Source organism: Ostrea edulis, chromosome 8 (genome assembly GCF_947568905.1).
Source record: "Ostrea edulis chromosome 8, xbOstEdul1.1, whole genome shotgun sequence".
Classification (NCBI taxonomy): Eukaryota; Metazoa; Mollusca; class Bivalvia; order Ostreida; family Ostreidae; genus Ostrea; species Ostrea edulis.
Genome location: NC_079171.1, coordinates 6,562,511 through 6,567,862, shown reverse-complemented (window position 1 = coordinate 6,567,862; position 5,352 = coordinate 6,562,511).

Genomic DNA, 5,352 nt, shown 5'->3' with positions numbered 1-5,352 from the left:
GTGGAATTCTGTAAAACTATTAGTAATGTGTAGTAAACCATTAATAATTTTCAATAGTTATTGCCGGTGTACTCTCTCTCTCTCTCTCTCTCTCTCTCTCTCTCTCTCTCTCTCTCTCTCTCTCTATCTATCTCTCTCTCTCTCTCTCTGGCTTGCGATGTATTAGATTCAATTCTGCCATTATTTTTATGCTAATATCAATCAAAAATGAATCATTATAGAAAATAGAAAAAAATATTTCTGAGTAATTTTATTCACTGGATATAATAAAAAAATCTTATAAACTACTAATACTGAAAAAGTTTATATTTTCCACAGATAATCAATTATTTTTGACTTTAAAATGTTGTTAAGGGAAATAACTCCTATGTTGGATGTATATTATGTATAGTTTTTCCTAATATCCACAGTTAATCTATACATATTTATGAATCAACAGGTTTTGTTTTAATACTGATGATATTCAAATTGTGTCATTTCAAAAATTTGTTATCTATTTTTATTATTATGTTTAACGAAAATGTGTGCTTTTCTGATGTTGATGTACACTTCTGTTTTTGTGTGTCTGACATTCTTAAAAAGGTGACAACATATACATTTCCCTTGGTTGTTACTTAAATCAAACTATACTGAGTGGAAATTAATAAAGTTTCTCCATTTTTTAACCATTAATATTAATAAGTCACATGAGGATGGGGTTACTTTAAATCGACACTGCACGGAACAGACTTAGAGCAAGTCTAAGAACAGATTGTGTGTAACCACTGTATTCATTGGAATAGTGTTATTCTATTATTACAAATCACAGTAAGTATCAGCATTTCTCGGCACCAGAACTTATCAGTACCAACAGTAAAGTTATCAGTAATTATCAGTACACTTTCCGTCTCTAGGTAAATGTATGTACCACCTATGCATCTTTTTGACGGGCAAATACATGCTAAAAGCGAAGCGCCTTTAATATGTAGTTCGGAGCTTTTAAGTCATTGGTACTGATTTGTGTCGATAACAACTATATGTGGTTCTTACTTGTGGTGATAACAATTATAGGTGGTTTTTACTTTTGTTGATAACAACTATATACGGTTCTTACTTGTGTTTATAACAATTATAGGTGTATCTTACTTGTGTTGATAACAATTGCATTTGGTTCTTACTGGTGTTGATAACAATTATATGTGGTTCTTAATAGTGTTGATAACAATTATAGCTGGCTCTTGTGTTGATAACAATTATAGGTGTATCTTACTTGTGTTGATAACAATTATAGGTGCCTCTTACTTTGGTTTGACTCACATGACTTCACAGTCGAGTTCGAAAGCAAAGTGCACTGATTTGTCTGTTACGTATTAACAAATTAACATTGACTTTTTAGTGTTTTACACAACATAGTGTTTTACTCGATCTTGCCAGTTAAGGCTTATAAAACATTTTCTAACAATACGTCACCTCAGACAGCGAAGGACATGATATATATACCGTAATCATACACAAATGTTTATGATAAATGAATAATCTTTATTCTTAAATGTCGGACACACAAACAATAAGGAACATTAAGCTTTATATGTTACGTCCTTCTTCATACAATAATTTTGACTACGGATTACTCCGTTTATCTGATCAAGACATAACGCCCAAGGTGGATGTGACCGGTCGACAGGGGATACTTACTCCTCCAGGGCACCTGATCCCACCTCTGGTACAATACAAGGCATGAGTTGTATGCGTTTACACGCAACACGGTGGAGAAAATGTCCAAAACACGGTGGACCTTTTAAATTGTCGGCACCTTAAAGTCCGATTTTTTTCTGAGTGAGCTAGGCTTTGAAGTCCACGGAGGATTTCCATGGTTGCCATCGTGTACCTCCGTGTGATAAAACAAAGAAATAATAATAATATTAAATTATCAACCCAAGAAAGTTTTTCGCTTGGCCAACATGCCCCCATTCATTACTTAGAAAATCTCTATAAATCACTCTTGTAATAGTTGTTTAATGATTCGTTGGTATTTTCGGTACATATCCGTACGTAGACTTCCGTGCAGCCGTACAAGCTTTTTTTTATGAAACGCCCATTAATACTCGACATCCTGTATACAAATAAATATTTTATTCCCGCCACTCGTCGTTTCACGACACGTGCAGCACAAATTCACCAAATATTTAAAAGAAAGATCACGAACAAACGACTATCACGTCCCGGTAATTTCATATTGATAAATAGCAGCTCAGAGAAATTAGTGTCATAAGTAGTACTTTTTGTACAATTAAAGAGCGTGGACTTTAGGTGCACCACCAATTTAACAACGTATAGTTCCCATTGTACATGATTAAGAGTAGGTGATTTAGATCTGCTATATTAAAGTTGAAGATAACGAACAATGATCAATCTCATAACTCCTACCAGCAATACAAATTAGATAGTTGGGCAAACACAAACCCCTGGACATACCAGAGGTGAGATCAGGTGCCTAGGGGGGGGGGGGTAAGTATCCCCTGTCAACCGGTCACATCCGTCGTGAGCCATATATCATGTTCATGTAAATGGAGTTATCCGCAGTCAAAATCAGTGTGCCAAGAACGGCTTAACAATCGGTATGAAACACGTCAGACAGCATTTGACCCAATGAATGGTTGTATTAACGAACTAGATCGTTAAAAAGACCATATAATTTGCGAAATGCTGACTTCAATCGAGACTGTTGAAACCCCTGTGCCATCAACATTTTTATCAGTATAACATGCTTGCATTTAATTTCTAAATATCACTTAGTATACAGTTGGAAACGATTGTAATAAAAATGCAGACATTTTCTCGTTTATTCAGTGACTCACAAACATACCAGTCTTCTGAATGTAAGTTGTAAAACAAACATACTAGTTTTTTTTTTGGTTACTTATAACACCCGAATGCGGGGTGTTGCTAAAACGCGGAACATAAAACGGAACGGAAGACGGAACGGAACAAAGTTTAAGAATTAGAATGATTATCGTAACTAAGATAACATCAAAAAATTGGAAGAAAATATTCTATTATGATTAAACTCAAATTTTAGGAATTTGTTTAGCAGCGGTAAAAAAAAAACCTTAAAATTTTGCACCATAAATTGATTAAGCGGTGTTCAGCGTTTGTATAATACTTTACAAAGCGTTTTACAATAATTTTGAAATATCGGTATTGACGGCGAGTAGAAAATGGAAAGAACACACGTACTTTAACACCCCCTCTTGTGGCAGAACGTCATTAACACACGTTTACACATAATGCCGTGTATGCGTATACTTACTACAGGGAATGTGCTGTGCATATATATATATATATATATATATATATATATATATATATATATATACGACAATTCATGATCTTATTTTGTTAGCAATTTAATCGTCTTCTGTTTGATATATCATTTTTTATATAATTTATAAGTTAATCGTCTTGTGTTTTTTATATATTATGTTTTTTAACTAACAAAGATTTAGTCACCACAGCACTCCAATCCTAAATAAGGAGGACGTCTAGCAGTTTATTTCTAAACTAAATACTTGTATCTTAATATATAGATGAATACTGATTTGACATTTTAATTCCATTCATGCATACATTTTCTGTTAAACTTTTAGCTACTGCATATCTGTTAATTTCTCATATTATGGGTTGTAAACTTCAACCTAGTTTGCATTGGTTCGGTTTCAATATTTCTTTCCCGCTGTGTCCCTTTTGGTTCAACAATAATCCGCAGGTAAATGTACTTTCACATAAATTCATTTCAAACGAGGCAAACCTTTTATACAGAACGGACTCGTTCGTTTTAGAATTTGATGTAATACATAAATACATGCAAGTATTACATCATGTGTAGAACTAAATTACGAGTAAAAGCAAGTTCGATTTTAAAAGGGCTATCTTTTGAGAAAGTTGTCGAAAAAATGATTTCATTTCTTACACTGTGGATGTCGGGGGGGGGGGGGGGGTTACTCATTGAATATAAAGGTTTGAAAATTGAAGTATGTTTGAGTAGGATTATCTTTGTTTTCTTTCTTTTCTTTTTTTTTTAGTTTTATTTTTCCTTTATTGATATTTTTTATGGTAAGTTAATAACTTTTGATACAGATTGAAGTGTATGAAACAGTGGATACTGTTGATGACATCCTGCTCTCTCTGTAATTTCTGCTTCCCTTATTTATGATAAACCTTTTATTTTGCAAAATGTTGACCCCCTCTTATCATTGCATACAATATTCCCCGTGTCGACTTACGTTACACTTTTTTGCAACACCTCCGAATATGGTTCATTCCATGTGTTAAATACTATGGATAACAACGATTAGCCAGTTAACGAATTACTCGGTTGAAAAAAATACTAACCAATTTGAAAATTTGTAACCGTTTGCCCGAGTTATTTGTAGTGAAGAAATGCTGTCGTGCCTGTATCTTATAGTTTTTTTTTTTTTAAAGAGGGGGTACCGTCCGAACGGATTCCTGACACCTTAACAATTCTTGTAAACAAATTTCGAAGACCATATAATTATTTGTTTAACATAACCTTGAAGCCAAATAACTATGTGGTACACCGTTCTGGTGTAGCAAAAATTGAAAATTTTGAATTTCTACAAATATTCTTGCTTTCATGTGGTTCTTGTTCGCGTCTTTATCAATCAAAGCACTCGATACACTGTTTTTCAGTGAATTAAAAAAACCTCGTGTATAAAACTCGTATCATGAATTATATATCCAGGTGTCCGTGTTTGCACAACCCTTTTGAATTAGAAGTTCTGAGGTTGATCGATGTGCGTTATCATCATTTAATACAAGCTATTTACCGTCGTCTACGGATGTTGACACTAAGATTAATTTCGTGGGAAGAAACTGGGGTACCTTGAGGTCACTCGCAAGTCCAAACACGAATGTTGTACATCTTAGTTCAGAGGATTGTGTGTAAACCTCAATAACATAAACAAGATATAACTGGAAGAAAGTCAATTTATTTAATTCCTGATTCACTACTTCACGAAATCATTCAGGAAGTAACACTCCAACACGTAATATAGAATAAGCTCGCATGCGTGAGTGCAGCACGAGTTTAACCATGCACGTGTATGATAGATATGTACATAGATATCTGGAGGTGCATTAGTTCACTCATTCCAATCTACAGGAGAAGAAAATAATAATCACATTAATACAAAACCCATTAGTAACATTATTCCATGCCATTATCTCACCTCAGGGCACATTACGCAAGCATTTCTTCCGGCAAAAAAACACCACGAAATTTGATCGATTTATTATCTGTACACAGGTGAGTGAATTGCAGTAAATACATACAGGTAACATCGTTTTACGAAG